Source organism: Gorilla gorilla, chromosome 6, assembly GCF_029281585.2.
Source record: "Gorilla gorilla gorilla isolate KB3781 chromosome 6, NHGRI_mGorGor1-v2.1_pri, whole genome shotgun sequence".
Lineage (NCBI taxonomy): Eukaryota > Metazoa > Chordata > Mammalia > Primates > Hominidae > Gorilla > Gorilla gorilla.
Genome location: NC_073230.2, coordinates 13,444,988 through 13,460,594, shown reverse-complemented (window position 1 = coordinate 13,460,594; position 15,607 = coordinate 13,444,988). Strand labels below are relative to the sequence as shown.

The 15,607-nt window shown below is 48.3% G+C and overlaps 1 pseudogene; it reads right to left on the bottom strand.

Moving 5' to 3' along the window:
• Positions 1-8,669: 8,669 nt before the first annotated feature.
• Positions 8,670-15,332, bottom strand: LOC101142761 (speedy protein E16-like; annotated as a pseudogene).
• Between the last annotated feature and the right edge of the window lie 275 nt (positions 15,333-15,607).

Genomic DNA, 15,607 nt, shown 5'->3' with positions numbered 1-15,607 from the left:
CCCCGCTTGAGCCTCCGCCTGGCCAGCACAGCCCCGCGCCCGCTTGGGTGCCGGCCCGGCTCTTCGGCGCCCAGCCCCGCAGGCTCCGCGATTCTCGCCCACCGGAGGCCAAAGCCTGGGAACTAGGGCGAGCGGTGACCTGGGGACGCACAGGAAACGAGGGCACTGCGGCCGCGGCGCGCATGCGCGAACACGCACACACAGAGGGGTGCACATGCGCAGGAATGTACCGGAAGTCCGCCTCCCGGGACCGACCGCCGGTCCCAGGACAAATACCGTGACTCTGTTTCCCATGAGCCTACGCGCTCCCCAAATTTAGGAGCCGTCTAAAATGTCTCTATCTGGTCTAGCGGTTAAGAGGCTCTATGCTAAGATAATTGGCAACCCCGAACCCCAGACTCAAATTTCTCCTTAGTTTAAGGGAACGTCTTCATGGGGATGTCTTGACTATCTTTAAGGGAACGTCTAGACAGTCTCTGCTTCATGTAGCATCTGGTAGACCGTTCCCGGGCCAGTCCTGCCTTACCCGAGAGCTCAAGGCTTAAAATCAATGTCCATGTGCAGCCGTGACAAGTGGAACAAGAGGGTGCATCATGCTAGCTTATGATCACAATGACACATTTAACGAAAACTTCAGTAAATAGAGCCCATGGATGAAATAATAGAGGATTAGCCTGGGACAGGATACCATCCTCGCCCCAACAAGGAGAAAAGGAATTCCAGCTTTTCCAAATCACTTTGAATTAGTGATAGCTAGAAAACTCAGAGAATATGTACAGAATTGAAAGAAGAAAAAAATTAGCCAGAACTCTACTTCCTGAAGAGGATGAGGCAAACAGAAGAAGAAATTTGCGTTTTAATGGAAAACGAAGCACATTTAGAAAGCCATGTTACTTGATTCCAACCCTGTTCATTATCTTTGAGGTATTTTACACCTCTTTGAAAACTGTAGGTAATCGATGCAAGTTATGTTCTGTCTGGTGGAAGTTGGTTGACTTCCCACAATCCCCACTAGAGAAAATGCAGTTTTGACTGCATTTCTCCATTTACATAATCATTTCAATATTCCTGATCTGAAAATATGTCTGTTTCTCAGATTCTCTCTCTCTCTTTTTTTTTTTAATTTTGAGACACGGTCTCACTCTGCTGTGCATGCTGGAGTTCAGTGGCGAGATCTTGGCTCACTGGTTCAAGCAATTCTCCTGCCTCAGCCTCCCAAGTAACTGGGATTACAGGTGCACACCACCAAGCCCGACTAATTTTTGAATTTTTAGTAGAGATGGGGGTTTCACCATGTTGGCCAGACTGGTCTTAAACCCCTGACCTCAAGTGATCCACCCGCCTCAGCTTCCCAAAGTGCTGGGATTACAGGCATGAGCCACCATGTCCAACCCTCAGATTCTCTTTTGAACCAATTATAATATCTGCCTGTTTCCTCTTGAATTAAATAAAATCTTTAGCATGTGCTCATTTTTATATCTGTATCAGAGTCATGATTTTACTTTTATGTTTTAAGGTTTTCCAGGTCTTTGCAGAAGTCCCTGATGGAATCACACGACTGAGCCAGGAAAACCTCAGGACTGGAGTGCCTCATGAGCGGTTGAAGCCCAGGTGAATCTTTTCTTGGCTCCCAGGAATGAGTCCAAAGTGCCAGTAGAAATTTGCTGGCTTCTCATTTTTCAGTAATTTCCCCATTTACCAATCCTGTGTTTTACTTTGGTTTGCATTTGTTTACATTGCTGGCATCACTGATTGGGACTTTGTTTGTTTTTGTTGTTTCAAGGTAAAGTCTCACTCTGCCGCCCAGGCTGGAGTGCAGGGGTACGATCTCGGCTCACTGCAACCTCTGCCTGCCAAGTTCAAGTGATTCTTCTGCCTCAACCTCCTGAGTAGCTGGGACTATAGGTGCATGCCACCATGCCCGACTAATTTTTGTATTTTTAGTAGATACGGGTTTTTTCCATGTTGGCCAGACTGGTCTCGAACTCCTGACCTCAGGTGGTAGACTTGCCTCAGCTTCCCAAAGTGGTGGGAGTACAGGCGTGAAGCACCGCGCTGGGCTAGGAATTTGGTTTTATGGTCTGATCACATGGTGATCTCTGTAATGAGATTAATGTTTGCAAAGATCTAATCTCTGTTGGGTGAGAGACATCAGAGTCTGATTTGTTATTCTATTTGTCTGTCTATTTTGGGCTGAAATCAATTAAGAATTTCATGCCCACTGGGAGGAGAAGAGCTCTTTGATATCTGGAAGGGTGAGTTTTTGCATTTTTGTGTTTACTCTTGACCCATGTCTGAAATTTTAGAATTGAAGCTCTAAGCTCTATTTCTTTGTATGTCTATGTGTCTGTAATTTAGAAAGGTCTTTACCTCTGATTGTGTGAGTGTCTAATGTTTTTCCACCTCTGAATGGTATTAAAGTAGATATAGAGTTTGTTTGTTTTTGAGACAGGGTCTCACTCTGTCGTCCAGGCTGAAGTGCAGTGTGTGCAATCACAGATCACTGCAGCTTCAACCTACCTGGGCTCAGGTGTTCCTCCCACCTCAGCCTCCCAATTAGCTGGGACTACAGGTGTGTACCACCATACCCAACTAATTTTCGTATTCCCTATAGAGATGGGGTTTTGCCATGTTGCCCAGGATGGTCTCGAACTCCTGGGCTCAAGCGATCTGCTCACCTCAGCCTCCCAAAGTGCTAGGATTACAGGCATGAGCCATGATATAGAGTCTTTAAAGGTTTGCTGTTCTGATTGGCTTGTAGAGGTGTGTATGTACTTATATAAATTGAATTTGCCCAAATTCTTAGAAAAAAAGAGAAATTGAACTTCTGTTGCTTTAATGTGCTAGGAAGGTATTTTTTACTGAAACCAAATCAAATGTTTTGGAAATTCAAGTCCACATGTAGTCCACATATATGTTACCGAGCAGTCAATGCACTCGCTGCCCAATGTGTACAGAGGCCAATACCATGGCTCCAGCTTTTGAGACATAAAGCCTTTTTGTAAGTCAACTAGCAAGGACACAGGAGGAAATGCTCAAATCTCCCTTTCCCAGCTGGGGGCTATGTCAGGTTTTGTAAGCATAGGGTAAGGAGATGTGATTTGATTGGATCTTGAGATGAAGTAATTAATGCTGGGAGGTGTGATCTGACTGGATCCTGCCATGGAGTGACACCAAAACTCAATCTCATTGGTTCCTGGCTCCTGCCACAGGGTGTCCGGTTCTTAAATGGGTCCCAGCTCCTCAGTCCGAGCACTTAGGTTCCACTTCGTGGTTGCATGCTTGGTTAATCTGGGCATGCTCAGAGTATATGACCTTCAACCCATGGATCCATGGCAATTGAAAAACAACTGCCAACTACATTACATAAAAGTTGAAATGGACGTGGAGTGTGGTGGCTCACACCTGTAATCCCAGCACTTTGGGAAGCTGAGGCAGGCAGATCACGAGGTCAGGAGTTCCAGCCCAGCCTGGCCAATATGGTGAAACCCCACCTCTACTAAAAATACAAAAATTATCCAGGGGTGGTGACGCGCTGAGGCAGGAGAATCGCTTGAACCCAGGAGGCAGAGGTTCCAGTGAACCGAGATCGCGCCATTAAACTCCAACCTGGGTGACAAGAGCAAAACTCCGTCAAAAAAAAAAAAAAGTTGAACTAGATTTAGTCTGATGCAGTTCCAGATTTACAAACCGTGCCCCCATCTGTCTGCCGACACCTTCCACTCCTCATTCTTGAGGGATTAGGGATGCAGGTCATGCTTCTGTATCTACTTCATGCTGACCAGGGGCACTGAGTCCCCTAAAGTGAGAGGAATGAAACTCTTGGGCTGCTGAGTTCAAATGAGTTTTGGGGTCACCCAGAGTTGCTTGAAGGGCTGGTATTGTTGTGGTAATACAAGCTGAAGGTGGAAGTTTTGGAGCCGGGAGGACAAACAGCTTACCATCCACTTAAATAAATAGGACTGAAAAGTACCAGGAGAACAGTGGCCACGAGGGGCCCCAACAGAGGAAGAAACCAGGTGAGGTGTGGTATAGTGGACTCGACTGCCTCCTAAATCTCAGTGGTTGGCTAGGCACTGTGGCTCACGCCTGTAATCTTAGCAAAGGGGAGGCCGAGGCAGGCGGATCACCTGAGCTCAGGAGTTGGAGACCAGCCAACATGATGAAGTCCCATCTCTACTAAAAATACAAAAATTAGCCAGGCGTGGTGGCATGTGCCGTAGTCCCAGCTAATCAGGAGGCTGAGGCAGGAGAATTGCTTGAACCCGGGAGGCGGAGGTTGCAGTGAGCCTCCAGCCTGGGTGACGGAGCGAGACTCCATCTCTAAATAAATAAACAAATAAATAAATCTCGGTGGTTCAACTACCCTTGATACAGTTTGGCTCTGTGTCACCACCCAAATCTCATGTCAAATTGTAATTCCCAGTGTTGAGGGAGGAAGCTGGTGGGAGGTGATTGGCTCATGGGGACCATCTTCCCCCTTGCTGTTCTCATGGTAGTGAGTGAGCCCTCGTGGGATCTGGTTGTTGAAAAGCGTGCATCACTTCCCGCTTCATTCTCTCTGTCTCTCCCGCTCCACCATAGCCAGACGTGCCTGCTTCCACTTCGCCTTCTGCCATGACTGTCCATTTCCTGAGGCCTCCCCAGCTATGCTTCCTGTACGGCATGCAGAACTGTGAGTCAATTAAACCTCTTTTCTTCATAAATTAACCAGTTTCAAGTAGTTCTTTATAGCAGTATGAAAACAGACTAATGGACCCTTCTGGATGAAGGAATGCAGCCATTCTGCTTGTTTGAGTATTTCCTTTCTATTCATCTCTATTTCCCGGGAGGTGTTTATCCAAGTGCAGTAGGAGGTATTGGTGACTGCACAGTCCCCTCAGTGTTCTGCTAGTGAATAGTTGAAGGTTGATCAGTGATCTCCTGCATTTTCAGTCTGGCATGGAAAAGCCCCCGTGTAACTGGTAAAGATATCAGTGAGCACCAGGAGGTATCTAAATCCTCCAGGAGCCATAGGCATCACGTTGATGTCCATTTACCAGTCTTCCCTGGCAAGGTTCTTCTGAATTGTACTGCCTTGGCCAAAAGAGGTATGGGAGGGGCTGGGCACAGTGGCTCATGCCTGTAATCCCAGCATTTTGGGAGACCAATTCGGGTGGATCATTAGAGGTCAGGGGTTCGAGACCATCCTGACCAACATGGTGACATCCCATCTCAACCACAAATACAAAAAGTTAGCTGGGCGTGGTGGTGGGTGCCTGTAATCCCAGCTACTCAGGAGGCTGAGGCAGGATAATCACTTGAACCTGGGAGGAGGAGGTGGCAGTGAGCTGAGATCGCACCATTGAACTCCAGCTTGGGCAACAAAAGCGAAACTTCATCTCAAAAAATGAAAAAAGAAGTCCGGGTGCGGTGGCTTACGCCTGTAATCCCAGCACTTTGGTAGGCCAAGGCGGGTGGATCACGAGGTCAGGAGTTCAAGACCAGCCTGGCCTAGATGGTGAAACCCTGACTCTACTAAAAATACAAATATTGGCTGGGCATGGTGGCATGCACCTGTAATCTCAGCTACTCAGAAGTCTGATGCAGGAGAATTGCTAAAACCTGGGAGGGAGAGGTTGCAGTGAGCCAAGATCGTACCACTGCACTCTAGCCTGGGTGACAGAGCAAGACTCCATCTCGAAAGGAAGAAAGAAAAAGGAAATTCCCCAGGGAAGTACCTGGCTTATTTCATAAAGAGGTGCTGAAGGAAGCAGAGGCATGTGGAGGACTGTTTCACCAGTTGGCCAGGCTGGTCTTGAACTCCTGCTGGGATCAATGGAGTGAGCCACTGCGCCCTGCCACCTTTAGAGTTTTCTTACCACCTGGTTTTCCTCTCTCAATATCTTTCCCTCATTTCCTGCTTTAAAACTCTAGCTTGGGGTGTGGGCGCAGTAGCTCATGCCTATAATCCCAGCACTTTGGAAGGCCAAGACAGGCGAATCACTTGAGATCGGGAGTTGGAGACCAGCCTGGCCAACATGGTGAAACCCTGTCTCTACTATTTTTATAAAAGTTAGTTGGATGTACAGTTGGATGCCTGTCGTCCTAGCTACTTGGGAGGCTGAGGCAGGAGAATTCGCTTGAATCCAGAGGTGAAAGTTGCAGTGAGCCGAGGTCGTGCCAGTACCCTCCAGCCTGGGAGACAGAGCGAGACTCTCTCTCCCCTGGGAGACAGAGCGAGACTCTCTCTCCAAAACAAACAAACAAACAAACAAGCAAACAAACAAACAAAACCTCTAGCTTGGGATCAGCCTTCTCTTCTATTATTTTTCTTTTTAAAAAATAGATGTTGATGCTATGTTGCCCAGGCTGGCCTCAAACTTCTGCCGTCAAGTGATCCTCCCGCCATGACCTCCAAAAGTGCTGGGAATGTAGGTGTGAGCACTGCACCCAGCCTTATGTTTTTTTCTACATAAAAAATAATGCAGGATTATCTTCTAGAGCTAATCAATATGTTCAAATAACCAAAACCCCATTAAGGAAAAATGTCATGACAGCAAATAATCAATCCAGACCAATATGATCACACTTGCTGTGAAGGTGAGAAAACTTCATCTTTATTACGTTTCCCCAAGAGACGCACAGCATTGTTCTCTTGAAAACACACAGCTCACGTCCTGCTTTAGAACACACATCCTCTTTAAAGTAACATACAAACATGCCAATACAAGGTAAAAAATTACATCTGAATTCTCACATTTCAAAAACATACAGTAAACATCAAATAAAAATTTATTTGCATAAGAATTTAGGGGGACTATCACGAAGCTATAAGTGTAATACATATATTAAGTATCATAGATAAAAAGAGTGCTCCCTTCAGCAGCACATGTAATAATAGATACAAAGATTTACACATAAAAGATTTAGGATAAAAAGAATCCTCTCTTAAAAAGGAAAACAAAATTATATTTATGTGTATATAGCAGCTATAACACCCATCTCACAACTTTATAGGAATGGTGTCTATTCAAAAATACCAGTATTTTCAAAATATTTTAAATAAATGTAGTAATAATTCTATGCCCATCTTTTTCAAAATATACCAAAAAAAAATAGTGTGTATTAGACATGTTAGTATATATCTAAGACATGTTAAAAATCACAACTGAATTCTCACAATTCAGTCACAAATCTAAACAGCAAATAAAAATGTGTATGACAGGAATTTAGGGGAACTACCAATAGCTATAAATAGAAGAGATTATTATGGAAGTATCATAGATAAAAAGTGTAGTCGCTTCAGAGGCACATATAATAATACAGAAAACAATTTAAAGATAATAAAAGATTTAGGATAAAAAGGATTCTTAAAATGAAAAGAAAATTATCTTTATGTATATATAACAGCTATAACTCATCAAAAAATCTACAGGAACAGCATGTTTTCAAAAGTACAACAATTTCCAAACTATTTGAAATAAACCTATTAATAATTTGATGGCCAACATTTTCCAAACAAACCAGTAAATGCATAGTGTGCATGAAGCTGTCTGTTACAGTCTATGGCACTCATATTTCACAAAGAATTCTGTGCCAATCTGAGTGTCTGCACTGTGCCTTCAAATGCTCCTGGACTGTGGCAACCAAGTCCGTAAGAAACAGGACCTCCAGGTTCCGCCCCAGGAGGTTGGAATTCAGCAATATAAAAAGGGAGATGGCGCCTCAGGAAAGGGTGGAACCAGAAACACCCCTGGTTTCTCACTGTTCTCTATGGATTCCTAGAAGTACCACCCCACCCCATCCTAGGAGGGCAACGTGATCACTCTATTCAGCTCTGTCTAGAATAGTCCAGGTTCTTCTAGATGATCTGCACAAATGGCTCCTCTCCTCCTTCCTGGTGCCTGCCATTAGCATTGGAATAAAGTTCTTGCTGAAAATCCGCATCTCCCCTGGGCCCAGCGTTCTGGAAGTGCGAAAGAGGATGTCACACTTCAAGGAGGCAGCTCTCTAGACAGGAAGGTTATTCACGTCCCGTGTCAAGTCTAACTAGAGTTCAGAGCAATTGAGAAATCCAATTTTATCTCCTGTCCTTCGTTCCATAGCCTGCTTCTGAACCATTGTGTTCAACTGTGAAACTCACACTTTGGTGACCCTGACTCCAAAACTCACTCAATACACCCAAGGGCAGCCCCAGTGATCTGCTTCATAGCAAGGAATTTAGGTGGGTCTGCCCAGGGAGTAGGGCACCCTCAGAGAATGTGGCTTTGGACTTCATTACAGCTGAGGCCTTTTGTGTCACTTAAGATCTAAACTTGTAACCATGCTAGATCTGTTTCTAATGTGACAACATCACGAACCCTGAGTCCAGAAGCCTAATCCATAATCCTACCTCCTCATGATGAAGTCTCATGCTCTGTGCTCAATGTGGTTAGCTGCACAAGATGTAAACCAAAGCTTCACTGAACCCTCAACCCAAATCGGTAACTCAAGTGCGTCAATCATAATGAAACTCCCCGAACTCAGTATTTATGATTATTTTTGAAGCAGGGTCTCACTCTGTCGCCTGGTCTGGAGCGCAGTGGCAGAATCAGGGCTCCCTGCAGCCCCGACCTCCCAGGCCGCAGCGATCCTCCTGCCTCAGCCTCCTGAGTAGTTGGGAATAGAGATGCCTCCCACATCGCCTGGCTACTTTTTGTATTTTTGTGGAAGGGGATCTTGCCACGTTGCCCAGTCTTGAAGCTGGATCAAGGAATTGGGTTCCTCAGATTTCCGAAATAGACCCCAATATTCTGCCTTTACCCTGGAGGACACAGATGTACCTTCCCTCTGGCTGATGACCTCAGGCCTCCACAGTCCCTGGAGCTCTAGGAAAGGTGGGTGCGATCTCACGCCCACACCCAGTGCCCTGGGTCATAAGCCTGGATCTGGAAAAACAGACGCCCCTTAAGAAGATGGGGACTCCCCAGGATACTCCTCCCTCCCCAGAATACTCCTCCCTCCCCTTATCCAGCCTCCAGCCCACCCGATTCCTCCCCACCTCCTCCACCTCCTCAGGCCCCACCCACCTCCTCGAACTCCTCCAGGGAAATGCAAGCCCTGCAGCACACAGAACGGAAGAACTGGAAATGAAGCTTATGGAACAAGGCAATCTGAGAGCAGTTCTTCCCGTACAGGAAGTAGAAGATGTTTTGTTTGGGGGTCTCGCTGTCCTCCTCCATGTCATTGGCCAAGTAGCTGGGGACAGAAATCAGGTTACTGCTCAGGGGCACCACCAGGAGAGACCTCCGGCTGAGGTCAGCTTCCCAGAGAGGAGGGCAGGGGACCGTCCTCAGCTCAGGATGGGCACCCACCCTGCAGAGAGCCACGCCTTCCTCAGGAGGGCTCTGCTGGACAGAGACCTGCTGAAGGGCGTCTCCCATGCCTTCAGGATGGAGACAAAAACCCAACTGGTGACCAAGAGTGGTGGCTTATGCGAGGAATCCCAGCACATTGGAAGGCCAAAGCGGGAGGATCACTTGAGGCCAGGAGTTTGAGATGGGCCTGGGCAACATAGCAAGACCCTCGTCTCTATTAAAAATATAAGAAATATGCTGGACGCGGTGGCTTATGCCTGTAATCCCAGCATTTTAGAAGGCTGAAGCAGGTGGATCGCTTGAGACCAGGAGTTTGAGACCAGCCTGGTCAACCTGGAGAAACCCCATCTCTACTAAAAATACAAAAATCAGCCTGGTGCGATGGCACACCTGTTAGTCCTAGCTACTCAAGAGGCTGAAGCATAAGAATTGTGTGAACCCGGCCAGCCGCGGTGGCTCATGCATGTAATCCCAGCACTTTGGGAGACCGAGGTGGGTGGATCACAAGGTCAGGAGATCGTGACCTTCCTGGCTAACACAGTGGAACCTCCTCTCTACTAAAAATACAAAAAATTAGCTGGGCGTGGTGGCGGGCGCCTGTAGTCCCAGCTAGTTGGGAGGCTGAGGCAGGAGAATGGCGTGAAATTGGGGGGTGGAGCTTGCAGTGAGTGGAGATCGCGCCACTGCACTCTAGCCTGGGTGACAGAGTGAGACTCCGTCTCAAAAAAAAAAAAAAAAAAGAATTGTGTGAACCCAGGAGGCGGAGGTTGCAGTGAGCCGAGATTGGGCCCCTCCACTCCAGCCTGAGAGGCACAGCAAGACTCTGTCCCAATCAATCAACCAATCAATAACTGTCCAGGTGTGGTGGCACAGCCCTGTAGTTGGAGCTAATCAAGGGGCTGAGGTGGGAGGATCGCTTGAGCCCAGGATATGGAGGCTGCAGTGAGCTATGATCTCACCACTGCACTCCAGCTTGGGGGACAGGGCAAGTCTGTCTCAAAAAAATAAAAGAAATTGAATACATTGATAGTTTGCCAGGACCCTGCCTTCTACAGGCATCTAGTCTAATGGGACTGGGAGTAATCAGGGCAGATGACCTAATCCCAGTGTCACATTATAATAGGATGTAACTGGAGAGCTACGGGCGTGCAGAAGTTGGAAGATGAGGGAAGGCATGACAGAGGCTGTGGGGTGAACTGACTTCAAGGAATGCGTCCTTCCCTTCCGAACCACATGTGTGTGGGACACCCAGACAGAAAACACAAACGCAAAGTCGAGTGGAGGGCATTTGGAAGGAGCAGTGAAGCCAAGCCAGGAAACACCAAGATGGTGAGCCAGTGTGGTTGTAGAGATTGTAGAGAGGGTGGAATTGGCACTGTTACCCTGGCCTCGATAGAGAAAGACATCAGCTAAGGAGGTTGTTCAGGTGGGCAGTGAGGTTGTTGTGCTGTGGAAAGATGTTCAGGCTGCACTAGGGAGCCCCCTGGCTTGGGGAGAGATTCCAGGAGACCCCAGCAGGGAGCATTTGACAGTGGATTCGAGTGATGCGAGGGGGACCTGAACTGTGGCCTCTGTTGTGGGAACCCGGAGGAGGTCGATGGCATTTGCGGTTGATGTGGGAAGGAGAGAGAGAGAAGAACCAGAAACGTCTGCTTGCTGGGGGAAGTGTCGTGTCCGCTCCTCTGCTCCTTTTCTTCTCCCCTTAGGAGCAGTTTATGGTTCCTTTTGTTTTATTCTTTTATTTGTACACTGGCGTTGGAGTTTTTTTTTTTTTTTTTTTTTTGGAGAAAAAGTCTCATTCTGTCACCCAGGCTGGAGTGCAGTGGCTCAACCTTAGCTTACTGCAACCTCCACTTCCTGGGTTCAAGGGGTTCTCTTGCTTCAGCCTCCCAAGTAGCTGGGATTACAGGTGCACACCACCATGCCCAGCTAATTTTTCTATTTTTAATAGAGATGGGGTTTGGCCATGTTGGCCAGGCTGGTCTCGAACTCCTGACCTCAGACGATCCGCCTGCCTGGCCCTCCCAAAGTGCTGGGATTACAGGCGTAAGCCACTGCTCCCAGCCTGAGTTTCTTTTTAGAAACAACAGTCTAAGAACAAGATAGTATAATCCTGTCTTTTTTGTACACAGAGTAAAGAGGACAAATAGGTGAAAGAATAAATGAAAGACTGGAATCCCACCTTCCTCTGCTGTCCCAGAGCATTGGATATTGACCAATAGGAGGCAGCAAACCACTCACAGAGCCAGGAAGATATAGATGCGTTGGTATTGCCAGGAGAAGAGGCTGGCCCGGCTAAAATACGCTGACCATAGCCAGGAGATACTGATGGAGAGAAAGGAACACAGAGAGGTCACATCTTGGAAGAGGAAGATTGTGGAGAGGGGGAATGAGGGTCTGGGGAGGGGCTGCCCATCAGAGAAGGGACTTCAGTGTTGGGGTGACTGTACTCATTTGGAAATAGCGGGGTGGAGGGGTATTCGATGGTCGGATGCAAATCCGAGGGAGGAAGGGATGTCGATGATGCTCCCAGGATGGTGGGCTCCGATGGGATCTTTGGAGGGGGCGTGTCTAGGTCGGCTGGTGTCAGGAGGGTCTTTTGTGTGCCAGGCAGAGAATTGTCTCAAAGAGCTGAGAGTAGAGGGGCCAGGAGCTTCAGGGCTGCGGTCAGACTGTGGCCCAGGGCTCAGATCCTAAAGGACCCATAGGAGAGGCAGGGGCTATTCATTCACTCGGCAAGAGACCAGCAGAGTCCTGAGGGAGATGCTGACAAATCATAAAAAGACCAAGAATAGCCAGGAGTGGCGGCTCAAGCCTGTGATCCCAGTACTTTGAGAGGTGGAGACAGGAGGATCACGTGAGCCCAACAGTTCGAGAACAACCTGGGCAATGTAGCGAGACCCTGTTTCTACAAAGATTTCAAAAATTAGTTGAGCATGGTGGCATGTGCCTAGTCCCAGCTCCTCAGGAGGCTGAGGAAAGAGAATTGCTTGAGCCCAGGAATTAGAGGCTGCAGTGAGCTATGATCATGCCACTGCACTCCATCTTGGGGAGCAGAGCTAGACTCTGTCTCAGAAAAAAGTGTGGGTGCCAAGACTCAAGATTGTGGGAGCTGGTGGGGCACAGTGGCTGACGTCTGTAATCTCAGCATTTTGGGAGGCCAAGGCGGGTGGATCACCTGAGGTCAAGTGTTCAGGACCAACCTGCCCAACATGGCAAAACCCCGTCTCTACTAAAAACACAAAAATTAGCCAGGCGTAGTGGTTCACATCTGTAATCCCAGCTGCTTGGAGGCTGAGACAGGAGAATCGCTTGAACCTGGGAGGCTTCGGCTGCAGTGAGTCAAGATTGAGACACTGCCCTCCAGCCTGGGCAACAGAGGAAGACTCTGTCTCAAAAAAAAAAAAAAGACTGTAGGAGCACCTGGTGGGAGGTGGTGGAGGGAGAACTGTGGGTTTGGAAGCTGCGCCCTCCCTCCGGCGGTGCGTTGAAGCAGGAACACAGTTACATGGAGAACAACCTTACCCTGTCTGACACCCTCAGATCTTTGTCCCAGGCCAGGAATCTTTTAATCACAGGATCCTCTGTTATTAGAGGGCAGATGTCAGTATGAGAAGCTTTCTGTGGGAGCAGCAGGGCAGTGAGGAGAAGTGTGCCTCCCATGGGGGAGGTCTCAGGATTGCTGCCACGGGCGAGGTGGATGGGAGGGGGGAGAATGACTTTCACTGGGCAAAGGAGAGAGGCTCCCGCTCTGGGACTCCCCTGAGAAGAGGCCGAAGGAGGCCCTGGGTGTGAGAATCTACAGGATTTAGAGCTGGGAATAAGCCAGGATGCCCTCCCAGCAGACACAGAGGGACCACTGCAGAGTCATAAAGGAATTCCCATCATTTCCTCATGAGACAGTCACATCAGGGTGTGACCATGGCCTTGGTATCCCCCACTATGGGTGGAGACACTTAGGTTTAGAAAAGTCAGTAAGAGACATTAAGTTTCAGAGAGCACAGCTGAAACCACTTTCTTTGTTTATTGATTTTTTTCTTTATTTGATTTTTATTTTTATTTATTAATTTATTTTGAGACAGAGTCATGCTCTGTGGTCCAGGGTGGAATGCATTGGCGTGATCTTGGCTCACTGCAACCTCTGCCTCCCGGGTTTAAGCGATTCTCCTCTCAGTCCCCTGAGTAGCTGGGATTACAGGCATGAGCTACCATGCCCAGCCTTGCTTTTTCTTTTGAGACAGGGTTTTGCTCTGTCACCCAGGCTGGAGTGCAGTGGTGCAGTCATAGTTTACTGCAGCCTCAAAGTCCTGAGTTCAAGCAATCCCCTTGCCTCAGCCTCCCAATATGCTGGTATCTCAGGAGTAAGCTCACCTGGCCCAAAACAAAGCTTTCTTATCCCAAGCACTGACCTTTATCAAGTCTAGCCTAATCCTCTATTGTCTCCTAAGCGTCCCTCATGAGTGATCACTTCTGAGTCCTCCCACATGGAGAGCTCACCCAATGGGGGCATATTTTTCCCATTGGAAAACAGTGGTTATTGGAAGTTTCCTCTTTTTTAGAAGAACAGGATTGGAGGTGCTCTCTGGAGTGTCCTCCTACCAATCTGATTATTGAAGGCCTCGTGGTGCTCAGGGAGCACGGGTGACACTCGCTGTTGCTTCAGCTTCATCTTGAGCCCACACAGCATCTCCACCACCCAGGTCTCCTCAGGCTCGGGGGTGAGCTCCTTCTCTGGCTCCTCCTCACATTCGTCCAACCACTCCCTCTTCCTTTTCCAGCAAAAGGACCTACATGGGGGGGCTGGGATCTACCCCAGGGGCTGAGTAAAGAAACCAGGCCATGGTGTAATGCTTCTGCAACTGACCACCTTAGACTCCGGCCCCAAACCCCAAACCACTCTCCATCCTCCCCAGCTTTGCAGACTGCTGGCTTCTCCAAGCCATCTTTCTGGATTTCTCCTCTGCTGAGCCCCATGTGCCACTCCTTCCCCTCCCCATTCTTCCATCTCTCTGTCCTCACAACACTTCCTCATGTCCTTCCCTGGTCCCTGGCTCTCTGAGTCCCTCCCTTTTTTTTTTTTTTTTTTTTTTTTTTGAGACAGAATCATACCTTGTCTCCTGGGCTGGAGTGTAGTGGTGCAATCTCAGCTCACTGCAACATCCATCTCCCGGATTCCACTTATTCTCCTGCCTCAGCCTCTCAGGTAGCTGGGATTACAGGTGCCTGCGATAATGCCCAACTCAATTTTGTACTTTTAGTAGAGATGGGGTTTCACCATGTTGGCCAGGCTGATCTCAAACTCCTGGCCTCAAGTGATCTGCCTGCCTTGGCCTGCCAAAGTGCTGGGATTACAGGTGTGACCACTGCACCCGGTCTGAATTTCTCCATTCTTCCCACACACCTGCCTCAGGTTCTTCTTCCTGACCTCTGACCTTTTTTTTTTTTTTTTTTTTGAGACAGCGTCTCACTCTCTCACCCAGACTGGAGTGCAGTAGTGCAATCTTGGCTCACTGCAACCTCTTCCTCCCAGCCTCAAGCGATTCTCCTGTCTCAGCCTCCCAAGTAGCTGGAATTACATGTGCGCACCACTAACGCCCAGATACTTTTTGTACTTTTAGTAGAGATGGGGTTTGACCATGTTGGCCAGGCTGGTCTTGAACTCCTGACCTCAGGTGATCCACCCACCTCGGCCTCCCAAAGTGTTGGGGTTATAGGCATGAGCCACTGCGCCCGGCCCCCTTCCTTCATCTTAGTCAATCCTATCCTACCTCTTCTTCCTCCAGTCCCCTCACCTGATGGTCCTGACACTTCATCATCCACCACCTCCTGGAGGGGGTACCCCGAGGCGCTGGGCTGGGGGCTCTGCTCCTCATCCTGGGGGTGCGGTTGATGGCTGGTCATGATCTTCCCCAAAATCTGTCCCATCCCATGGAACCTAGTCTCCGTTCTGTCCAAGGCCTTCTTCTGGACTCTGCTAAGACCCAGAAGAGTGTGTTGTCAATTTTCGAGGCTGGGAGAAGTCAGGAGTGGAGAACAGCTCTGAGAAGGTTGTGCACCTGAGCTCCCAGGCGCCCACAGAGTCCAGTCCTTCCAATCAGGAAGGTTGGAATCTCTGATGTCATTGGTCATTCCAACCTGGCAACCAGTTTGAAGAAAAACACATGTAACTGCCAGGCTGATCTTTGTCCTGGAGATCGTGGGTGAATGGTATCTCCTGCCACTGTCCCAACCTCAGACATTGTCCAAAAGCATCTTCAGGGTCTCCACAT